Below are 11,231 nucleotides of genomic sequence, written 5' to 3'. Positions count from 1 at the left end.
CCCTTTTATTTTTTATTTAGAGACAACGTCTTCCTAAGTTGCTTGGGGCCTTGTCAAGTTGCTGAGGCTGACTTTGTACTTGAGATCCTCCTAGGTCAGCCTGGCTAATATTGTCTACACCCACTTGTTCTCCTTGGTTATGGTGAGAAGCAGGGGTTCTACTTCATGTTCTTCCTGGGGGGGATCCCTAGCCTGGTCCCCAGCACTTACTAGATAAAGCGCTATCCTTCTCTGACCAAATCGAAGCTCCCCCTTGTTACACATTACATCAAGTTTGCACTGAGGTCTGTTCCCGGGTTCTTTCCTGTTTCAGTGGCTTCTTTGTCATTTTTTCTGACCCTTCATGGAAAGGTGTTGGCAGAGGTCAGAGTTCTGGAAAAGTCCATCCCTCCTCAGTCCTTGGGCTGGATTTGAAGGGTGGGCAGCTTAGATGACTGGATGCCCCTGGCAAGACCCCCTCCTGCACCCAGGGGTTGTTTCTGCATCTCATGGGCATAGCCACCTCCTGGCACTCTGTGTCGCCCTGTGTCACCCTGCCAGCCCTCAGCTCACCAAGGCTCTGCTGCAGACACCAGGACTAATCTCATTACACCCTTCATCCCTGCTTACACAGGTTAGTACAAGAAGCCCACACTCCTTCTGCCTGCACCTAATCCCCATCTGGCCTCTCTCCTCCCCTCCCCCAACCCCTGACACCCCCATCACACCCCAAGAGCTCAGGCATGGAAGGACCCTAGGACTTGTCTTTCTGGAACATGTTGGCTGTCCAGCTCTCCCAGGGACCCTACTTCCTTTACAGCTAGTTCAGGTGGTGGCTGTTATTTCTTCTTCCCTCCTCCTGCCACCAGACCAGGAGGTGGGGACTGTGCCTTCCTTGCTCCACCTCCAGAACACAACTTTCCCTCTTCTCCCCAAACTCCTGGTTTTGAATCTGTGCTACTTGACAAAATCGTCATTGCCGACACATGATGACCCCCTGGACGACTCTTCACCACTCCGACTCCTGCCCTTCTCCCAACATCACTGCTGCCAAAATTCCCCATGTGCTCAGGGTCCACGGAGGTGCCCCTCCCATTCCCAGGTCCTCAGGCCCTTGACTTCTATCTACTGGTGGCCTTGCCTCCCCCTGACCTTGGGACTCTTCCTGTGGTCAGACCTGAGGATTTGCTGGGGCTCCTACAGGCCCCTCACCCTTGGGACTGCTCTGCTGGCTCACCCAAGATCCCAGCTGCAGGTGTCCTTTCCCACTGATGCCCCTCGTCATTTCTTGGTCCCCATTGCTCTGGGCATCGGCTTCACCCATTTTGTACCTTGGAGTTTTAACTATCTCCAGATTTCATCCAAATGGCCTTTCCGTTACTGTACTGGGTCACAGTCAAGGGCTCTTCTGCCAGGGCCAAGGGAGATGCTCCAGTTACCTCTTGCTCTATAGCTTGGTGGCATAAACGACCACCATTTTATTTGCTTGTGATTCTGTTATCCATTATTTGGCTTGGCCCAGTTGGGCAATGGCTCTGCTGGTCTTATGTCACTTATGTGATGGAATCAGCTGGTGGCTTGACTGGGGCTGGATGAATGGGGTGGTCTCTCATCCTGCGGTCAGCCCAGGCCTCCTTGCCTGCAGTTCTTGGGACATCAAGAGCCTGAGAATGGAAGCTGACAGCCCATGGGGCTCAGGCTCACAATGCTCTTGGAGTCATTTCTGCCAAGTTCTGTGGGTCACAGCTTGTCTGTCACCAGGTCAACCTGGATTCAAGTCAGTAGAGAAGCAAGACCTCACTGACCTCACCTGTCGATGGCAGGGGCAGCAAGTCACAGTGCGCAGGGACATGCAACGAGAGGGGAGGGTCGTGGCCATTTTCTCTTATCTTCCATCATCACAGTGTGTGAGCTTGTCCAGCTGAGAGAGGACCGAGAGGTTGGCTTGGCCAGTTGATTATAAGTTGAATCTAAGAATGGCCTGCATTCAGCCAAGTTGAGACGGCAGTCCTCCCCTGGGATGATGTAGAAGAAGGGATCCAAATGCGCAGGAAGAGAGAAACATGAAGTGGATTTGTCACCTGCACATTCCCTGCTCATGGTACACCCACACTCTAGCGTTAGGAGTATGTGAGCGGAGGGACAGCATTATTGTGCACCTGTGCTGCCAGGTGTAATGGGGGAGATGCTCACCATCGAGATGGGCTCCCATGTATTACAGGGAAGAAAGCTGGAGTCCTGAAGTGTCCACCTTAAGTCACGAGAGACATCAGGGGCCTTGGAAGAATGGTAATTGGAATATTTTGTCCTGCATGGATTTGATTGTGGCTAATTGACCATGATGTCCCTAGAATCGAATAGAAGGCAGCCCACCAAAATATTATGTGATCTATAGAACAGAAAAACTCCAGGTCTGGTGGCCAGAAACCTGACTTGGTTCTCACAATAATGGTCACAGACTCTTACCCAGCTTGGGGACCTAAGGCAGTTCATTTTTAAATTATTTTTGAGAGAGAGAGAGAGAGAATTTTTTAATATTTATTTTTAGTTCTCGGCGGACACAACATCCTTGTTTGTATGTGGTGCTGAGGATTGAACCCGGGCCGCATGCATGCCAGGCGAGCGCGCTACCGCTTGAGCCACATCCCCAGCCCTAAGGCAGTTCATAAAGCCCTTTGACTGAATTGTGGCCAAGGTTCCTTTGAGGCAGGATCTTGCAAAATTTCATAAGTAGGTACTAGAAACCTTCTCCAAAGCTTCCTCAAAGGTCCCTGCAGCCATTTACCTGTGCCCTGGGGGAAGAAACATTCTCAGATCTTCTGGAGATTATTAGATAATAACAAGAACTTTAGATTCCTTAGGCCCAAGCAAGTCAGAGGATGGGGGATGCTGGTCCATCTCAATTAACACAACATTCTAGAGCAACAGACTCATCATTATTGGGGTAGAGAGCTCTGCTGGGCCGATGGAGCCATTCTGCCCCAGAGCAGGGCTGGCCACACTATCGTCCTGGGGCCAAATTGGGCTTGCCAGCTGCTTTTTCTTTCTTTTACTTTTAACTTACTGAATGGGTATTATGTTATGGTCTACATATGTGGTGTCCCCCAAAAAACTCATATGTGAGGGCTGGGGATGTGGCTCAAGTGGTAGAGCGCTCGCCTCGCATACGTGAGGCACTGGGTTCGATCCTCAGCACCACATAAAAATAAATAGGTGAAATAAAGGCAAGCTGTCCATCTACAACTAAAAAATAAATATAAAAAAACTCATATGTGAGACAGTGCAAGAATATTCAGAGGTGAAATGATTAGATTTTGAGAGCTGTAGCCTTATCGTGGATGAATCCTCTGATGTGAATTAACTGGGTGTTAACTATAGGCAGGTATAGTGTGGCTAGAGGAAGTAGGTCCCTGGGGATGTGCCTTTGGGTGTATATTTGGTCCCTGGTGAGCAGAGCTCTCTCTTGGCTTCCTGGTTGCTGTGTCCTCAGCAGCTTTCCTCCACCATGTCCTTCCACCATCATGTTTTGCCTCACCTCGGGCCCAGAGCTGTGGAGTGGGCCAACCATGAACTAAACTTCTGAAATCATGAGCCTAAATATCGGAAGATTTTTAACCATCACCCATCCTTTTTTTTTTCCACTTAGAGACAGGGTCTCACTGACTTGTGTAGGTCCTCACTAAGTTGCTGAGGTTAGCTTTGAACTTGCAACCCTCCTGCCTCAGCCTCCTATGCTGCTGGGATTACAGGCCTGCACCACCACAGCCAGCTGAGAGGAGATTTTAACAGTTTAGAGATGCAAACTGGGAAAGCCTTAGAATGTTGTAAGCAGAGCTTAAGGGGCAATTTTGGTGGGAGCTGAGAAGACCAAAATGCTGACAGGACTGCAGACAATAAAGACTGGGCTCAGAGGAACCCCAATGGACTAGAGGCCATTTGTGTTATACTCTGGCAAGGAAGTTTTCTCCATGCCCTGAGACTTTCTGTGAGGCTGAATTTAAAAGTTAATTTAATTAATCCAACAAGAAATTTCAAGACAGCATAGCATTCAAGTGGTGGCATGGATATTGCTGACAGTTTTTAGCCAAATTTAATGTCATAATCTGAAGGAGAAAACAGCAGAAAGATGTGAAAACTTACAATTTGGCCAGAAAAGTGCAAGTAAAACTGGGACTAAGAAGGTGTGGTTGCCTAAGAGATTATCAACACTAAAGAGGTGCCAAATACTTTCCCCAGAAACAAGAGGAAAGATGGCTTGGGTGCATATCAGGAATTGGCAAGACCACACCCATCTCAGGCTCAAGGATGTGAAATAAAAATTCCTTTGAAAGAGACCATGGGGCACGTTGCTTGCACAGGGGGACCTAGGAAGTTGTTTCATTGTGTTCAGCCACCCAGACACTCAGGGGCTGCTGCATTCTTGGTCCCAGGAGGATTAGCTACTTCTCGAGAGGGTGGCACACCTTGGCATCAGCCACATGGTGATGATTATGCAGGAATGCAGCGTGCTGGAGTTGGGGGGTCATGGAGGTTTCCACTAAGATTTCAAAGAAAGGCCTGGGAGGTAGGCAAGGCAAAGCAGGGTTCGAATCCCTGCAGGCTGCCCCTGAGAGGGTGATGCATGAAGATGTGACAAGGGAGCCAGAGCTGCAGTGGAGACCCTCAAAATGAAGAGATGCCAGTAATGTGGGCCACATGCTGAGGAAAGCTGGTGAAACTGAGCAGAGACAGGCCAAAGGTGAGGTCATGTGGGCTGCAACCAGCAATGCCATAGAGGTGGCGCTACACAACAACATGGTGCCGTGTGATCCGGATGCTAGACATGGACCTACAGGATTTGTTTGCTCAGCTAGATTTCAGTCTTGTTTTGGTCTCATCCCTTACTTTTATGCCCCTATTTATTTCTCCTTTATTTTATTTTTTGAACCAGAGCTTGAACCAAGGGATGCTTAACCACTGAGCCATATCCCCAGCCCTTTTTATTTTTTATTTTGAGACAAGCTCTTGCTAAGTTGCTTAGGACCTTGCTAAGTTGCTGAGTCTGGCCTCCAACTTGCAATCCTCCTGCCTCAGCCTCCCAAGTCTCTGTGACTACACGCATGTGCCACCAAGCCTGACTCCTATTTCTCCCTTTTGGAATGGAATTTTTTTTTTTTTTTTTGCAAGGGGGAATACCAGGGATTGAACTCAGTGGCACTCCACCACTGAGCCACATCTCCAGTCCTGGAAAAAATACTTTGTATTTTATTAGCTTTGAACTCATGATCCTCCTGCCTCAGCCCCCAGGGCCACTGGAATTACAGGCATGTGGCACTGCACCCGGCTGGAATGAAAATGTCTACTCTATGCCCTTCTATATTGGATATATGTAATTTGCTTTTGATCTTTACATGGGAAAAGAGCTAAGAATTTGCCTTGAGTCTCCAAAGAGATTTGGACTTAATGTTTAAGACCATGGGGACTCTTGGAAAATAGACTAAATATATTTTGAATTGTGAGATTGGTATAAACCAATTTGGGGACCAGGGGAGGGATGTTATACTTTGCATGTGTGGTGTCCCCCAAAGCATATGTGAGACAATGCAAGAACATTCAGAGGTGAAGATTAGGTTATGAGAGCTGTAACCTAACAGCAGATTAATCCACTGATATGCATTAACTAAGTGCTAATTCTAGGTGGGTAGGGAGTGGCTAGAGGAGGTAGGTCACTGGGGGTGTGCCTTTGGGGTATACATTTGTCTCTGGTGAGCAGAGCTGTTCTTTGTTGCTAGGTCCTGAGCTTCTTTCCTCCACATGCCCTTCCACCATGATGTTCTGCTCATCTTAGGCCAAAGCTATGAAGTAGGCCAACCATGGACTGAACCTCTGAAATCAGGAGCCAAAATAAACTTTTTCTCCTCTATGTTGTTCTTGTCAGGTCTTTTGGTCGCAGTGACAAAAAATTCACTAAAACATTATATGCCCACAGTAGAACTCTCAAAAAATAAAAATGAATATGCAGTTGAAGGTAACTCCTTCTTCCCAACCCCTAGCTACCCAGCGCTCCTCCTCAGATGTACCCACTCTCAATGGATTCTTGTTTCCATCCAGAGATGCTGAGATTCTCTCCAGGGAGTGTGCTTATTGCCTTATTCAAGGTCATGAAGATTTCCTCCTATGAGTTTCTTCTAAATAACATAATAGTTTTAGTCCTCACATTTATGTCTCTGATCCATTTGGAGTCAATATCGTACATGATGTGAAATAGGCATCCATGTTTGTTCTTTTTGCCTGGGGACATCCAGTCATTCCAGCACCCTTTTTGGTAAAGATTATTCTTTTCCTCACTGAGAATGGTCTTGGGATTCTTATCAAGTTCAGTTGGCCACAGGTATATAGGTTTGTTTCTGGACTCTGTTCTATTTGATTGATATATCTATTCTTATATCAGCACCATAGTCAGGATTACTGTGGCTTTATAAGTTTTTTTTTTTTTTTGGACCAGGGATTTAGCTCTGGGGCACTCAACCACTGAGCCACATCCCCAGCCCTTTTTGATTTTATTTAGAGACAAGGTCTCACTGAGTTCCTTAGGTTCTGCCTAAGTTGTTGAGGCTGGCTTTGAACTCATGATCCTCCTTCCTCAGCCTCCTAAGCTGCTGGGATTACAGGGATGGGCCACCATGCTTGGTACTGCTGACCCTTTTTATTTTGAGACAGCCTTACCAAGTTGTCCAGGCTGGCCTCAGACTTGTAATCCTCCGGCCTCATCCTCCTCAGTCGCTGGGGATTAAGGCTTGCACCACTGTGCCCTGCCACTTTGTAAGTGTTGAAAGTAGAAGTTTGAGTTCTGCAACTTTGTTCTTCATTTTTCATGATTGTTTTGGCTATTCTGGGTCCTTGTGTTTTCACGTAAATTTTAGGATCAGTTTATTCATTTCTATACACAAAAAAAGCAGCTGATATTTTGATAGCCATCACATTGAATAGTAAACTAATTTGGAGAGTATTAATATTATTAATATTAACATTAACATGAATATTAATGTTAAGTAATATTATTAACATTGTTTTCTAGAAGGTGCCATTTATTTATTTCCATTTATTTAGGTTTTCTTTAATTTGCATGGATGACATTTTATAGTTTTCAGTACACATTCTTATTCTTCTTTTGTTAAACCTGCCCCTATTTTATCCTTTCAATGCGAATGGAAGTTTTTTCCTTAATTTTTCACTTCGAATTGTCCATTACTAGTGTGTAGAAATGCAATCGAATTTTTGTAGATTGATCTTTCCAGCAACTTTGCTGAACTTATTTATTAACCCTGTTGTTTGCTTGTTTTTGTGACGGATGGCTGGCTTTTGATAGGCACACGGCTTCTCATGGTATAGACTACCCTCCTAGCTTCCCTTGCAACTTAGTGTAACCAAAGGGTTAAGTTCTGGCCACTGAATGTGAACGGAAGCCATAGGACAACTCCGAGTTGTGCTGGCCCCATTCTCCTTTTCCCTCTCCTTTTTGACTGGAATAGAGTCAGCCGTCTTGACCTGTCTTGCCAAGACCTGCCATCTGTTTTTGTGGATAATTTTAGTGGGATATAGACAGACACATTCACTGACGTGCTGTCTGTGGATGCTTTCACACTACGATGCTGAGTGCGGAGTAATTGCAACAGAGACCCTCTTAGGCCTGCACAGCCTGAAATATTCATCACTTGGCTCTTTACAGGAGAATATTTGCCGACTCCTAGCTCGGAGGACTTTTCTGCAGGAGCGTTTCATGATCCTGTCTTTCCTGGAATGGGTTTTACAGGGCCTGGTGTTTGAAGCATCACCATCTTAGGTTTTATCTGGTTAGCTTTTGTCCAAGGTTGGCGGCAGTAACAGCCCACCTTCGGCCATGGACTCTCTGGTCATGAAGAACAATCTAGGTTTTATTCAACTGACCTTGCTCTCCTCCTCCTGCAATTCATCTTTCTGAGCTAAAATTCTCTGTTTAGTTTTTTTTTTTTTTTTTTTTTTTTCTTTTCTTGTTTCCTCTGCAGCTCAGAGTTTCTGCTTTCTGCTCTCTTTGACTCATTCATTCTCTCTCTTTTCCAGTATTGGGGATGGAATCCAGGGGTGCTGTGTGAGTTGGATACAATAAAACACACGGAGATTAAGTGTTCCATCTGATGACTGACAGTCAGATAATCTGGGTAATCACTGCTCCAAACAAGGGAGAAAGCATTTCCGTCTCATGATCTTTCCAGGTACTTCTCACCTCCACGCCCCAGAGGCAAGAGCTCCTGTGATGTCACCATCAGGTTACGCCCCTCCTCACTTCACGCCACCTGAATCACCCAGAATGGACCATTCTTCTGCCTGTTCTTTTCTACTCAGCAATGTTTTCTGAGGTGTGTACTTGATGCCTGTAGCAGATCATTCTTTGTAATTGCAGGTGGATGTGCCACAGCTTGGTTACCCGTCTCCTGTTAATGGACTTATTTTTCCCAAGTCAAATATATATACATAGGGCTGGGGATGTAGCTCAAGCGGTAGCGCGCTCGCCTGGCATGCGTGCGGCCCGGGTTCGACCCTCAGCACCACATACTAACAAAGATGTTGTGTCTGCCGGAAAAATAAAGTAAATAAATATTTAAAAAATATATATATATATATATATATACATACATATATAAATAATTCCCCAGGTCATATGTGTATAAAACATATATCATACCTATGTATATATGTATATAGTAAAACTTTTAAATGTGTGTGTGTGTGTATGTATATATATATATTTTTTTTTTTAATTATTTTTTTTAACCAGAATTTTGTTCATGAGCCTTTTTGTTTGTATTTTGGTGCTGAAGAGTAAACCCAGGGGCACTCTACCACTGAGCTACATCCCCAGTCCTTTTTTTGGGGGGGTACCGGGATTCAATTCAGGGGCACTCGACCACTGAGCCGTGTCCCCAGCCCCACTTTGCATGTTCTTTAGAGACAGGGTGTCACTGAGTTGCCTAGAGCCTCACAGTTGCTGAGGCTGGCTTTGAACTCAGGATCCTCCTGCTTCAGCCTCCAGGCATTCATCACTGTGCCCAGGTCCCAGTCCTTTTTATTTTTATTTTTTATTGTAAGACAGGGTCTGGCCAAGTTGCCCAGGTTGACCTCACACTCGCCACCCTCCTGACCCTGCCCATGCACCCTTCCCAGTGAGATTTTTTTTTCTTTTCCCCTTCCCTTTCTTTCCCTCCTTCTTTCCTCTCCCTCCTTCTCTTTCAGATGTCAATCCTAGCTGTGCATTAGAATTGGGGAGTGGGCTGGGGTTGTGGCTCAGTGGTAGAACGCTTGCCTCGCATGTGTGAAGCTCTGGGTTTGATCCTCAGCACCACATAAAAATAAATTAATTAAATAAAGGTACCATGTCCATGTACAACTAAAAAAAAATAATAAGAATTGGGGAGCTTTCACACTCCCAGCTATTAGGCTAAGGCTACACCTCTGCCTCAGATGTAGACCTCTGGGGGGGGGGGCTGGCATCAGTGGTTTTTAAGGGTCCCCATGCTGCCAGCCTGTCCCAAGGCAGGCAAGCCAGAGCTCCCACAGGAAGTCTTCTGGAGTCGCAGGGAGGCTTCTGACGTTGTTCCCGTAGTAACTTAAGTCTGGTATTTTTTGTTTTCTTGGGTCCTCTGCCTACTTGGTTTTGTTTTATTAAGGACTTTCCCTTTTTCAAGTTTTATTAAATTGATTACACTTATCATCTTCTCATAAAGTACCGGTTTTCCACATCTTTCCATTCTTTCTTAATTCCCCCAAATCACATATGGATTTGATTCAAATCCTTCTGATTGAATTTCTTCAGAAGATTGAATTTCTTCCTTTGGTAGGTTGGTTTCTTCAAGATAAACCATAGCCACTTTGCTCTTCTGTTCATAAACTGACATCTTTTTTTTTTTTTTTTAAAGATAATCCAAGAAGGAATTGGATTTTTTTTTAAAACGAGAGAGAGAGAGAGAGAGAAAGAGAGAATTTTTTTAATATTTATTTTTTAGTTTTCGGTGGACACAACATCTTTGTTTGTATGTGGTGCTGAGGATCGAACCCAGGCCGCACGCATGCCAGGCGAGCGCGCTACCGCTTGAGCCACATCTCCAGCCCCATAAACTGACATCTTTTAGATAACTTATTTTATTATTTAGAAAAAGATTTCTGCACGGCCTGTTGTTCAATCACATGAGAACTTCTCTTTCTGGGAAGGACAGGTCCCTGGAAGAAAATGGTAAACGTACCAACCCCCAGCAAGGTGTAATAATGCCAGGTTCCCAGGGTGCTCCAGGAAAGCCAGGGGTGCTGAGTCCAGAGTAGCTGTGTCACCCTTGGCTGTCAGGCCAGAGGCTCCTGGGTTCTCTCAGCTACCTTCTGAAGCACTGATGTCCCTTAGTGACAGGTGGGATCTCTCCATCCTTGTCCATCGAAGGTCTGCCTCCTCTAGTGGCCTCTTGTCATTTTCCTGCTGGATCATGACCCTTATGTCCTTATTCATGGTTGTCTTCAATTCCTGTGTCTTCTGGGCTTTGTTGCTTGTTCCGGGTGGTTCTCAGGTTGGCCTATGAGAGTGTAGGTGTTGCTGTTTGTACCTGACCTGGAGGGTATGACTTTCAAGCAGATGTACCCATGTGAACTGTCACCTAAAGAACTGGAGTAGTAATACTAGTGTCAGAAAAATAGATTTTAAGATAAATATTTATTACTTAAGACAAAGAAGGGCATTTTATAATGATAAAAAGGATCAATACATCAGAAATAATTAAAAATATATACAAGTATATAAAAATTATAGGTCCAAAATATAGGAAACAAAAACTGACAGAATTGAAGGTAGAAATAGATAATTCAACAATAATAGTTGGAGACATCAAAGATCACATATTCAATGTTGGATAGAAAAATAGAAGATTGTGGCTGGGATTGTGGCTCAGGGGTAGAGCACTCACCTAGCACGGGCAAGGCCCTGGGTTTGATTCTCAGCACCGCATAAAAACAAATAAATAAAATAAAGGTATTGTGTCCAACTACAACTAAAAAAATAAATGTTAAAGAAAAAAAGAAAAGAAAAGACAGAAGATCAACGACAACAATAACAAAATAAACTTGAACAACACTATAAACCCACACCTCACCAGGCACAGTGGCACACGCCTGTAATCCCAGTGGCTTGGGAGGCTGAGGCATGAGGATTGGGAGTTCATAGCCAGCCTCAGCCACTTAGTGAGGCCCTAAGAAAC

The sequence above is a fragment of the Marmota flaviventris genome, chromosome 6 (assembly GCF_047511675.1).
Source record: "Marmota flaviventris isolate mMarFla1 chromosome 6, mMarFla1.hap1, whole genome shotgun sequence".
In the NCBI taxonomy this organism is placed as follows: Eukaryota; Metazoa; Chordata; class Mammalia; order Rodentia; family Sciuridae; genus Marmota; species Marmota flaviventris.
The sequence above is the reverse complement of the archived record's forward strand: the minus strand, read 5'-3'. Positions refer to the sequence as shown.